We start from the raw sequence: 14,099 nt of genomic DNA, 5'->3' as shown, positions 1-14,099 counted from the left end.
TCTTAAACTATCCAGAGCCTCTCGATTTCTATCCATCGTGATCAGCAGCTTTCCGTCCTTGGTGCCCCTTATGTTTCTTATGACCTTTATTGCTGAATCTTCTGTCGCCACAGCGTCCTTGACCTTACCCAACATGTCTCGATATGTCATGTCCCCTCCGGCGATCATAATTCCATAAGTATTCCTTTCTTTTTTCTTCTCTCCTCTGTCCGTTATCGTGAAAATCCCCACCCTAGTGTTAGATTGGTGGAATATGCATTCCACCATCCTCTGTGATTTTTCATTATCCAGAGCCCTCACGTGGTGTATGCATATCTGCTTGTCCTCCAGGGTTTCGTTCCTAACCATGACCATACTCTTCCATACCCCCTCTTCCGTCCCGTCATGTGTTACCTTGATGACTTTTTTGTTCCTGGATTCACCTGTCCCCCTGATCTTGGTTGTCTGTTCCAGAACCTCTAACTCACCTTTTAGCTTAGTTAGCTCCGGATGTCTATCTTTATATAGCCTTTGTATGCTATTAGTCATCCCGGGGCCCTCCGGCTCCACAATAACCACTTTGACCACATCATCACTTGTCAACAGAGGGTTTCCGACAGTGACTTAAGTATTTGTAAATACCGAGCTGTCCCAGTTCAGGCTTTTCAGTTGTTTGAACTCCTCGTATTCCATGGTTGGCTTTAGGTCATCCGCTGAGTTTAGTCTTGCTGCACATGTACATTTCCTTCTGTTGTCGATGGATTCCTGCATTTGTGTGCCAATCTCTACCGTTTCAGCATTCCTACTGATTTTTTCTTCTTCCATTACATCCGATTTGTCTGTTTGTGTCCCCATGCCACATATACTTTGTTTCTTGACCTCCATTGTGCCCATTTCATTCAACACCGCGGCCTTCTTCTTCAGCCTGTGTGCCTCTACATCCAGTTCCCTTGAAATCTTCTTGATTTCTACCTTGGTGTTCACATTCATTTTAATCAGTTTCATCAGCTGATCCGTTTTATCTGCAAGGCGTTCTATTGTTTCCTGCAGCCCTTCTATTTCCATCGCCTTGATTACTTCGCCCTTTGCTCTTCCTTTTTTGGGCGTCTTCTGCCTCTTCCTTTTCTTTTCCGGCTGAGATGCCTCCTCCTCGGACAAGCTCTCTTCCGCATGTGACCCTACGGCTTTAATGAGGAGCCCTTGGGCAGATCTTCATCCATGACCTTATTGTCCAGAGCACATATGATGTCCTCCCTTCCGCCCGGAAGTGTTGGGTGTTTTATCTCCACTTCAATGAGGTATCTCTCTTTTCGGTGAGTGACCGATTGAGACTCTCCTCTCGTGCTGTTGGAGGAGCTCCCGCTCATACTCCTCCCTCTCCTTCTTTTCTCTCAATAGTCTATCCCCCTTGGTCTCAAGTTCATCATTTCGCTCCCTCTTCTTCTCAGGTGCGTCAGTTCCCACGTTCAACTTTAATTTGGTTTTTTCGCTTACGTTCATTTTTGTTCCCACGAGTAGCTAGGGAAAGGTCTGTCCACCCCTGCAGAGCCCCGCTTGCAGGGGTAAGGCTATGTCCCCCCTGGGTCGCCATTTCCAGGGGGCATCGCTCAAGACACACATAGTCACCCTGTGCCATGCATCCCTTCGACGCGATGGTGCTACACCTTGGGATTGGGGGACGCGGTAGCTACTCCTTAGCCCACTACCAAGGTGTTTAGAAGGAGCCAGGGAGCAGCTGGGAGGTGAGAGGGTACAGCCGCCTCCCCTATACCTGTTAGTGAGAAAGTTGAAAGACCCTTGCCCTCGGATATCCTAGTAACGTCGGGGTCAGAAAACAAGAGGTGGTCAAGTGAGACCGACAGACAGACGAAAGTGGATCTCACCCAAGACTAGATGAAGAAAAGTGAGGTCCGGCTAGAGAAATCCCAGGGTCGCCGTCCCTGCACACGAAATGTGTGTCTCTAGGAGGATTATGTTTTCGAGGATTCCCCCTCTAGATCCGTTAAGTTTTGTAAGAGACAGGTCCGCCACGAGTAGGCACCCAACGGTCGTGCTGATGGAGAGGCTATTTACTTCGCGTAACACCGGCCTGGGAAAGAAAAGTGTTGCTACTTCCCCCGACGCAAATACCTTTTTTTTAGCGGTGAAAACGTCCAAGTTCCTAGGACATAACCTAACCTAACCTAACCTAACCTAACTTAACTTAACTTAACCTAACCTAACCTAACCTAACCTAACCTAACCTAACCTAACCTAACCTAACCTAACCTAACCTAACCTAACCTAACCTAACCTAACCTAACCTAACCTACCTAACTTAACCTAACCTACCTAACCTAACCTACCTACCTACCTACCTACCTACCTACCTACCTACCTACCTACCTACCTACCTACCTACCTACCTACCCATCTTTTTTTTTTAAGGAGGAGGGAAAATCTTCATAGACGCTGTGCCGGATTCTTACCGACTAAAACCCCTCCCCGGTGCCAAGTACCGGGAACCGCTCTCGCATATATCCAAAGATCGGAGAAACAAACAAAAACAAAAAATATGGCAACTAGGCTTCAATTTCTACTCTCCCTCTCCTTTGTCTTGATAATTTTCCTCACTACTTTGTATGCACAGTCCCATGAGGTCTCTCCTCCTTTGAGATCTTCCATCATATGTTCGATGTTAAATATTTTCCCCGTTTCTCGGTGATATTCCGTGCGCATTTCAGTCCATCTTGAGCATGCAAAGAGCGTGTGTTCCGCATCATCATCATCTACCTGACACTGAATGCAGGACGCGGACTCCGATCTTCCTCTGTCGAACAGATATTTACCGAAGCAGCCGTGTCCAGAAAGTGCTTGAGTAAGGTAGTAGTCTACTTCTCTAAAGGGTCGGTTAACCCAGCTCTCTACGTTTGGAATGGGTCGGTACGTCCATCTCCCATTTAGGCTACTGTCCCATTTCAGTTGCCACCTACGCATGAGGTTTTCCCTGGCTGCATTTCTTCCCAGACCACTGTAGCGATCCATTCTCTCCAGCACTTGAATTTCTATCGGTGAAACTTCCGCTATGACCATGCTGCCTCAGCGGATATCGTTCTATATGAACTGCACGTCCGAACGTTCATTTTTCTCTGCACCGCCTTTAATTTCTGGACTAGTTTCATGTTTTGCATTGCGGTGTACCAGGATGGTGCACCGTACAGAATCTGTGAATGACCTACATTTGACATAATTCGTCTCTTTGAGGCTCTAGGACCTCCGATATTGGGCATCTCTCAGCCTTGAGTACACTTTGTTTTATATGCTCTGCAAAGGTCAGCTTAGTGTCAAGCCATACTCCCAGGTACTTTACCGCCTTGCTCAGTCCAATCTGTGTTCCTTCGATATCGAAATTGATTATCCCTATTTTTCTACGCTTTGTCAGGAGCACGGCTTCAGCTTTTTCTGGGGCTAGTTTCAGGCGCCTACTTTTCATCCACTTCGATACTCGTAGTATTGCTCTATTTGCTACATTCATTAGGAGATTCTCGTTTCCGGCTGCCACTACTACTGCAACGTCGTCTGCAAACCCTACCAAATTAGTTCCATCGGGTAATTCAATTGAAAAAAGCTCATCATACAGGATGTTCCACAACGTATGTCCTAGGACTGATCTCTGTGGGAATCTATCTATCTATCTATCTATCTATCTATCTATCTGTCTATCTTTTATTGTGAGGAGGGGAAATCTTGCATAAGACCCCGGTGAAGCCGGGAGTGTCGGATTCTTACCGACTAAAACCCCTCCTCTCTCCAAGCACCACGTACCGGAACCGCTTTCGCATTACTTCAATACGCGGGCCGTTGTTCAGTTCAGAAAAACTAGTAGTGTCAATTTTTGTGCATTACAACTTATGGTCTGCTTTCTCTCTCCTTAATTTCAATAATGGATCTTATCGTTTTATAGCTACGACCCCAAGTGTGTTCTCCTGATGATAGATCTTCCATCATATTTTGTGGCGTGAATATACGCCCAGTTCCTTGCTGGTATGCAGTGCGAGTGTCCTCCCATCTTGCACATACGAACAGGGTGTGCGCAGCATCGTCGTCTTCGGGACAGTAGGTGCATGTTGCGGTCTCGGATCTCTTACGGTCGTGTAGGTATTTACGAAAAACAGCCATGTCCTGACAGGGCTTGTGTGAGGAAATATTCAACTTCCCCATATGGTCGATTTACCCAAGTATCGATATCGGGAATCAGTCTATAAGTCCATCTTCCATATGGTTCATTGTTCCATAGCGATTTCCAGTTGCGCGTGAGGTTTTCTTTGGCCTCTGTTGCAGATATGCCTGCATACCTTTCCTGTCTCTCGACTATTTTCAGTTCTATCGGCGGTACGCCCGCGATTACGCATGCTGCATTAGCCGATATTGTCCTATAGGCACTACAGATCCTGGTTGTCATTTTTCGTTGGATAGCTCTCAGTCTTTGTACCAGTTTCTTGTTTTGGGCTACTGTATACCAACACGGCGCACCATACAAAATCTGAGAATGGACTACGCTTGACAAGAGTCTCCTCTTCGATGTCTTAGGGCCACCAACATTTGGCATTAGGTTTGATAATGCATTGACGGTTTTTTCTGCCTTGAGAATGCTTTTGTTCACATGATCTGTAAATGTCAGCTTGGTATCGATCCATACCCCGAGATATTTAATAGACTTACTGGGGGAAATTATTATCCCTTCGACGTCAAATTTTATTGTTTTCAGCTTTCTCTTTCTGGTTAGTAGGACAGCTTCCGTTTTTTGGGGAGCGAGTTGTAAACGCTTGGATTTCATCCATCTTGATACGCGCAATAGCGACCTATTTGCCTGATTCATCAGAAGTTCTTCTTTTTTTGCTGTTACTACCAATGCAACATCGTCTGCAAAGCCCACTAAGTCAACTCCATATGGAATTTCGATCGTGAAGAGCTCATCATATAGCAGATTCCACAATGTTGGTCCTAACACTGACCCCTGGGGGACTCCACTATTTATGCGTACTAACTTCCTATCCTCAGTTGTTTCCAGGATAATTTCTCTTTCAGATAGATAAGATGCTATGATAACTATAAGGCTTTCTTTAATTCCTCTGCTTCTCAACGTTTCTAATATCAGCTGCCATGATGCGCTGTTGAAGGCATTTTTCACATCAAGGGTTATTGCCGCACATATATTACCATTCACTGACGCGTCATTTGCAATTCTTAATACGACGTTGACTGCGTCTACAGTTTGTCGCCCTTTTCTGAATCCGAATTGCTGTTCTGATAAGCCACCGGTTCGTGTTATTTCTTCATTTAGCCGATTCAATAGCAAATATTCGTAAAACTTCCCTTCGGAGTCTAATAGGCAAATGGGTCTATGCGATGAAGGATTTTCTATATTTTTATCTCCTTTTCTGAGAAGCATCAACCTTGATTTCTTCCACTTGGCTGGGAATATTCCATCTTTGGCTAATTTATTATAGACTGATACTATGTAACTCGGTTTTTCTGAGGCTAACACCTTCATTATTTCTTGAGGTATCTCACTCGGACCAGGAGCTTTGTTGTTTTTGAGTTTCTCCGACGTAGTTTCGACTTCTTCAGTTGTGAAACTTTCAAGGTTGTCAGTTCTGTCAAGAGCAAATGATACTTCCTTGTGGATGGGAAAAAGGTGTTTGACTACTTCTTCCATGTCATCCAAGGTGAGAGATGGTTTTGTTTGAAAACCTAACATGCCCTTCATCACTATTTTATACCCGTTGCCCCAGATGTCATGATCTAAATCTTCGCACAGTCTCTTCCAGCAATCCTTTTTTGCCTTTTTAATAGCGAATCTCAACCGTTTTTTAGTTTTTTTATAGGCTTCCCACAATCGTTCATTTGCTATTAATGGTGCGTTCTTTGCATTCCTTGTGTGTTCCCTTCGTTTTTTGAGACATTGTTTCCGGAGCTCAGCAATTTCGTCATTCCACCAGTATATCAGCTTTCTAGTGGTACTACCCCTTTTTCTTGGCATGACTGCATTACAGATTTCCTTGAGTTCCATTGAAAATTCTTCTGAAGTAACTGGACCTTGGTTTTCATCCAATTCACTAGCGATTTCTTTTAGCTTTTCTTGATCAAGTCTTTTGACTTGCCATCCCTTGTATGACCGATGTTTTCCTGCTACACTTCTATCATTTCGATGATCGCTGAGAGATTCATCGTCGAGTACATTCCACTGTGTGATGAGGGGTCTAATATTCTCTGTGGAGATAGTTAGGTCCAGGATAGAGCCGTAGCTCTGGTGTACAAAGGTTGGTTTTTCACCGTGGTTTACAACTATAAGGTTGTTGGCTGCAATCCACTCTGTAATTTCATGGCCTCTTGCGTCACTGAAGTTCATGCCCCACTCTGGGGATTTGGCATTGAAATCACCAGTTATAATGACCTCGGTTCTAGATGGGCGTATCCTTTGCTCCAGCTCCTGTAGGGTTTTCTCTAGACTTGTCTCTAGGTTGTCGTTACCGGATGAATAGCAGCTGATGATCATAGCCTTGGTAGTTACAATATACGTGAAACCATGTCCATATCCCTGACTTTTGATTGCGATATTATTATTTATAACCTTGATAGCTGTTTTAAGATCATCCCCATATACCCAGTTTTTTCTTCCGCAGATAGCTCTTGTATTGGGTTCGCTTAAAACGACAAGATCCACTTTCAATTTTTTAGCTGTAGCCAGCGCTAGATCATGAGCTTGACGGCTCCTGTTGGTGTTGAGTTGTAATATTAACATCTTGTTCTTGATAGTTTTGTCCTACCTCCGCTTCATTTATCCTCCTGTACTCTCTGCATTTGGTTGTGCCCGACTGATGGCCTTCTATCCGACAGTAGATACAGTAGGGTCCGTTGTGGCATTCGACCGCTCGGTGACCTTCCTCTGCACATCTCAGACAGAAGTTTCCCCTATCTGGTCCCGAGCACTGGTCTTTGAAGTGCCCATGTTCCCAACATCTGGAGCATCGGATTTGTTTTTGTCTCTCAGCAAGTCTGCACATCGTCCAACCTATTTTGACCGATTTCAATTCTATCAGTTTATCGGCATCATTTGCACTCATTACCAGAGTAGCATTTTGCCTATTACCATAGGCTGGCCGAAGCGTCCTCACTTCAAATGTATCAGCTTCCTTGCTTATTATTTTGGAGATAGTTTGAGAAATATCGTTTTCGGTGAAAGTTGCGTCCATACCCTTGATGTGAACTGTCTTTTTGTTGGAGAGTAAGAGTGTTGTAGCATCCGGTATTTTCTTCATGAGTGCCTTTTTTAGATCCTCCGCTTTGTTTCTTCCATTTTGAACCGTGAGGATCACCTCGTTGTTTCGTGTTTTCCTAATTTCTTTAATATCGGCTCCTATTTCATCAGGGTTCACTGCTGCTTTTATTGTTTTCAGTAAATCTGCATACGAGGTTTCTTTCATCTGGATAAGCAAGGCATCTTGTTTTGGTTTTCTATTTTTTTGGTCTTTGATACTTCTAATTCGTGGCCTTTTGGTCTGTGATGTATTTTCTTCTACGAGGTTTGGTTTATACACACTCAATTGTATATTTGTCCCATCGAGCATTTCCGGGATTGCTAGATTTTGTATATTGTGTGTTAAGACATGGTTCTTAATTCTTGTGAGGGACTGGAAAAGGAGCTCATCCGATTTATCACTAGAGGATATTTGCTCGCCAATGATTGGGTAGTAGATCCATTTCATAGTGGCATTAACATTTCCATCCTTATCAGGGAAACCCAGAGAGTGGCACATCATAGCTACCTCTCCCTCTGTTTTATTCTGACCGATCAATCCATCTTTACCCCGAATGACTTTATGGCTCTACTTATGACTTTGTCATTCGAGTCTATATTCTTATCACAGGTCAGAATAATTCCTGTGTCCTTTGGTGCATTCCATATGGGTTTTCTTTCGGTTTTAGGATTTCCAAAAAGTTCCTCCTGCCATTCGGCTTTGGTTACGGTGCTGAAACTTCTAAATGTCTCCTCTTTTTTCAGCAATCCCTTTCTACGAAGATTTTTGTACGTTTTTGTACAGTTATCGCATCTACTGTTCGTCGCGGATAACAGGTTGTCTAGTTCTTCTACGTGTTTCATCTTCATAAGATGAATTTGCTCCCGAAGACCCTCATTTTCCGCCACTAGGCTATCGTATTTATGAGGTACACTGATTTCATAGCTACTTCTGCCTTGCCAATTGTCGAAAGATTCAGGTTGAAGCTTCTCGATCTGAAGGGATAATCGACTGCTTATTTCGCAGATCTCACTTTTTGGTTTATACATGTTCTTTATCACCTTTTCTAGTAGTTTCACCTGACAAGTAATTTCTTTCAACGTTCGAATAAGGTTGTCTGTTTCTTTCTTTTCTTCTGGAATGCTCTCTTCTCGTTTTCTCTTACATGAATTCTCGTCTGGGAGTGAGAGAGTTCTTGTTCTAGGAGGGGTCCTCACGATAAGGTGTTTCTTAGTGAACGGGTTTTCTATTTCCACTCGATTGGTCTCTACTCTAGTAGTATGAGAACTCTCCTTGGCCCGGAGTTCCACCAAGGAAGAGCCGCAGTTACTGGGTGACGGTCCGGAGGGGCCTGCTTTACCACCCTCACTCAGGACCGGTACTGGGCTTCCGAATCCCTGCACCGTAACATCTATCTATCTATCTATCTATCTTTTTTTTTTTTTTTTTTTTTTTTTTTTTCAGGAGGAGGGGAAATCTTCATAGACTCTGTGCCGGATTCCTACCGACTAAAACCCCTCCCCCGCTGCTTAGCAATACGTACCGGAAACCGCTCTCGCATTACTTCGATACGTATGCCCTAGACAGTGTTTGTACGAAACACTAAAAGTAAAAAATTGAAGAACTATAGGACGTTTACATATACATTTAAAGAAAATATCACAGTTATTATCACGAACTTTTGGCAGCTATCACATTTGGTCATCGATTTGTGCTCCGCCTGATCTCAAGTTTCCTTGAGCTTATTTCTCGTCACCTGCTCTCTCTTTCCTTAGTTTTGATGATTTCTCTTATCGTCATATAGGTTTTGTTCCAAGTCTCTTCGCCACGTAAGAGACTTTCCATCATATTTTCGGCATTGAATATGGTGTTTGTTTCACGTGCATACAGAAGTCTCGCATTTTCCCATCTTACACAGACAAAAAGGGTGTGTTCTACGTCGTCGTCTGCATTGCAGTAAAGACAATCTGGAGATTCTGCTCTTCTACGGTTATATAGGTATCTACGGAAACAACCGTGTCCCGACAGTGCCTGGGTGAGGTAATAGTCCACCTCTCCGTAGGTTCGATTCAACCAACTCTCTATCACAGGTATTAATCGGTGTGTCCATCTACCGTATTGACCGCTATCCCATTTTTGTTGCCAATTGTTTATCATATTTTCTCTAGCGATTCCCTTTGAAATGCCTGCATATTTCTCTTTTCTCTCGATGACTTGGAGCTCTATTGGTGGAACTCCAGCAATAACACATGCTGCTTCTGCAGATATAGTTCTATATGCACTACATATTCTAACTGTTAATTTCTTCTGTAGGCTGGTGAGTTTTTGGACCAATTTTTTGTTTCGCGTTACTGTGTGCCATGATGGTGAACCGTATAAAATCTGGGAGTGTACTACCCCAGACAAAATCTTCCTCTTGGAGGACCTAGGACCCCCAACATTAGGCATCAGATTGGCCAGCGCAAAAACTGTTCTTTCTGCCTTGAGGATACTTTGGGTTACGTGTTCGGCAAAGGTGAGCTTCGTGTCAAGCCATACCCCAAGATACTTAACAGCTTTGCTCAGTACTATCTCTGTGCCTTGCAGATCAAAAGTTATTGGTCCCATTTTTCTCCTCTTAGTGAGCAATACTGCTTCGGTTTTTTCTGGAGCTAAACTAAGAAGTCTACTCTCCATCCAGTCTGCCACCAGCAAAAGTGCTCTGTTTGCAGTGTTAACTAAAAGTTCTTCTCTTTTTTCTGCAACGATCATCGCCACATCATCAGCAAAGCCGACCAATTCAACTCCTTCGGGCATTTTTATAGAAAATAGACCATCGTATAATATATTCCACAAAGTAGGGCCAAGAACTGAGCCTTGAGGCACGCCGCTAGTGATGCTAACAAGTTTTGTCGCTTCCTTTGTTTCCAGAACAATCTCTCTTTCTGATAGATAGGATGCCATTATAGTAATCATGCTCTCATTAATTCCCCTAATCCTAAGTGACTCCAGTATCACCCGCCACGATGCACTATTGAAGGCATTTTTTACGTCTAGAGTGATTAACGCACATAGTTCTTGTTGAGCGGCAGCTCCTTGTGCAATATTCACTACCATATTGATCGCGTCTACAGTTTGTCTTCCTTTTCGAAATCCAAACTGCTGATCTGACAGTCCTCCGGTACGTATTAGTTCTTCATTGAGTCGTGTAAGCAGGAGTTGCTCATATAGTTTACCTTCTGAATCAAGTAAGCATATTGGTCTATATGACGAAGGATTATCTAAAGGTTTGTTGCCTTTTCTTAAAAGCACAAGCTTAGCTCTCTTCCATTCAATTGGAAAGTTTCCTTGTTTCGCTAGCTCATTGTAGAAACATAGGGTATCTTTCGGGTTTTGTAGGGCCACTGCTTTAATTATTTCTGGCGGGATATTTGATGGCCCAGGGGCCTTGTTGGTTTTCAGTTTCATGGAAGCATTAAGCAGTTCTTCCTTCGTAAAATTAATGAAACTCTCGTTCCTATCACAGGTGAAACGGACTTCTTCATGGATGGGAAACAAGTGGTCTGTTACTTCCTTCATCTTATCAATATTTAAATTTAGTTTGGGAGGAAATCCCAGCATCCCCTTCATCGCTATCTTATACCCATCACCCCAAATGTCTCTATCTACTTCTTCACATAGTTTTTTCCAGCAGTCCCTTTTTGATTTTTTGATGGCATTCCTTAGTGTTCTTTTGCTTTCCATATAGTGATCCCAATGAATTTGGTTTTCCATGAGCGTTAATCTCCTAACGTTTCTTGTATATTCTCTTCTTTTCTGATGGCACTGTTTCCGTAGTAGTGCAATATCATTGTTCCACCAGTAATTGGGTTTCCTCAGACTACCACTCTTCTTTTTTGGCATCACCTTGTCGCAAATTTTGTTCAATTTTTCTGTAAATTCTTTTGGGGTAGAAATTATCGGGTTGTCGTTGGAGTTATCTAAGATGTCATTTAGTTTTTGCCTATCAAGTTTTTTCACCTGCCATCCTTGTCGTAGTGAGATTTGCTCATACACCTGTACATTGTCTGAGATTTCAAACAGAATGTATTTATGATCACTTAACGATTCGTCTTCTAGTACTTCCCACTGAATTATCTTTGGTCGGATGTTTTCTGTAGATATAGTCAAGTCCAGGATAGAACCATAGTTTTGATGTTCAAATGTAGCTTTTTCCCCCTGATTGATCACAATCAAATTATTGGCTGCAATCCACTCCGTCATAACTTGTCCTCTCGTGTCGCTATAGTTCATGCCCCATTGTGGGGATTTGGCATTGAAGTCACCAGCTATAATGCAGTCTCCTTCATTATCGTTTATGAGGAGCTGTATTTCTTGCAATGATTCCTCCAAGTCTTCAATATCCGCATTTCCGGAGCAATAACAACTAAATATTGTGAAATTTGTGAAGGCGACATATGTGAACCCGTGGCCTTGACCTTGATCTTTTATTCCTTCGTTGTAACCTAATAATTTAATTGCTGTTTTGAAATCGTCCCCGTATACCCAGTCTTTTCTACCGCGAATCGTACGTATGTTGGGTTCACTCACAATAAGTATTTCTACTCCTAGCTTATTAGCTGTGGCAACAGCCATATCAAGAGCTGCTCGACTCCTGTTACAATTTATTTGTAGAATTTTTGTCATGGACAGTATTTAAAACTACCACCTCCATTGCGTGGCTACCCGTGCTTCCATTTATTTCTGGGGCTGCTACTTCTCCGGTTGATTTTGTTTCAGTGGCCAATTCCTGCTCGGTTCGCAGAGTCAATTCTGGAATTTTCTTTTTTGATTTGGCTGGGCATTTGAATGTACCTGATTGGTGCCCTTCTGTCTCACAGTAAATACAATATGGTCTGTTTCGACACTCACTTGCCCTATGCCCTTCTTCTGCACATCTCAGACAAAATCCCGATCGATCTGGTCCTGCGCACTGTTCCTTGGGGTGTCCAAATTCCCAGCATTTGAAGCAGCGAATCTCATTCTGTCTTTCAGCGAATCTACAGATCGCCCAACCAATCCTCGTTGCTTTCAATTGCAACAGTTTTTTGGCATCGTCTTCGTGCACTAGTAATGTTGCATTCTGCTTATCTCCATAAGCAGGTCGAAGTGCTCTCACCTCAAACGCTTCAGCGTTCTTATTGATAATTTTTGAAACCTCTTCAACTATTTCTCGTTCTGTCACGGTTCCGTCCATCCCCTTTATGTGGATGATCTTTTTGCTGGAAAGTAACCGAGCTGTTGCTTCTGGTACTTTTTGCTGTAACTCTTTTTTCAAAATTTCTGCCTTGTCCCATCCATTTTGTACTGTGAGAATAACTTCATTATTTCTACTTTTTCTCACTTCATTTATGTCTACTCCTATTTCGCTTGGGTTTACGGCCCCTTTTATTGTGTTGAGTAAATCACCATACGATTTATCTTTCATTTGTATGAGGATTGCATCGTGTCGTGGTTTTTTACCACGAGTGACGGGTGTGTTTGTTTGAGGGTTTCTTGTACTTCGTATAACTCTCTCATTTTCTAAATAGACAATGAGTTCCACAGTCGTGTCAGCAAGCAAATATCTCAACATACGGGATAAAATCGTTCCGAATACATCATTTGAAATATGTACCGCTAATTTACTTGTTTTGTACCTGGTTGCATGCTCTTTGATCGCTACCAGAGACTGAAAGAGTAGTTTGTCAGATTGGTCGTTAGTCCTTGCCAGTTCGTTCAGGATTGGAAAGTACATCCATCTTGTAAATTGGTTTACATTTCCATCTTGGTCTGGGAATCCAAGAGAATGGCTCATCATGGCTACTTCCCCTTCCTTTTTATTTTGACTTCTCAGCCCATCTATTCCGCCAAATTTTGTTATGATTTGGTTTATGCTCCTATCTCTTGATTCTATGTTTTCATTGCAAACGAAGATAAACCCAGTGTCGTTTGATGCCTCATATATATGGCCTTCTTCAACCTTAGGCTGTGAGAACACATCTGATTTCCAATCTTCTTCGGTTGTGGAGCAGAAGTTCTCATATGATTCTTCCTTTTTCAGTTGCTTTCTTCTAAGGAGGGCTTTCTGCTCTCTTTTGCAATTTTCACATTTCGTATCAGAGATATGTTCCTCCTGGGCCAATTTTTTGTTATAGCCTGTTTCTAATAAGTGTATTTGGTCACGAAGATTGTTGTTTTCGATCTGTAGCTTATTCTGGCTTTCTACAGCAGAATTTGTGATGTTAATCCATTTTTTGATATTCCCGGAAGATAGTTTTTCAATTTGATAAGAAAGTCTGCTGCTGATGTCAACGAATTCCTTCTTTGGTTTGTATGTGTCTTTAACAACTTTTTCTAGTAGTTTCACCTGGCTCGAAATTTGGTGGAGAACTTCTGTGATGGATTCGGTGTTACTGTCTATGTTAGTGTCGGGTGGGTTTTCTATTCTCTTTCGCTTCGAGGTTTTTTCTCTGCAGTCTATATCTGAAAGAGAGAATGCTCTCTCTCTAGGAGGAGTTCTGAGAATATTACTCCTTTTTTTGAATGGATCTTCCATTTCTTTTAAAAAAGTCTCTTCTCCAGTAACAAAGGAACTCTTCTTGGCCTGGAGGTCTACCAAGGAAGAGCCGCAGTCGCTGGTTAACGATTCAGAGGGGCCTGCTTTACCACCCTCTTGCTGAACCGGCACTGGGTATCCGGGACCCTGCACCGTAAGGTTTTCTTCTTTTTTGGTGTACATAGCATCAAAATCAAAGTTTGGTATCTCTCTTTGTCTGGCTTTTTCCCCCTCGACCCGTCCGGCAAGGGAAGCCCTACCTGTAGCATAGCTACAACCGGCAT

The sequence above is a fragment of the Leptinotarsa decemlineata genome, unplaced genomic scaffold (assembly GCF_025532065.1).
Source record: "Leptinotarsa decemlineata unplaced genomic scaffold, Ldec_3_MD MMD2_tig00000882_RagTag_RagTag, whole genome shotgun sequence".
In the NCBI taxonomy this organism is placed as follows: Eukaryota; Metazoa; Arthropoda; class Insecta; order Coleoptera; family Chrysomelidae; genus Leptinotarsa; species Leptinotarsa decemlineata.
Note: the sequence above shows the minus strand (reverse complement) of the source record.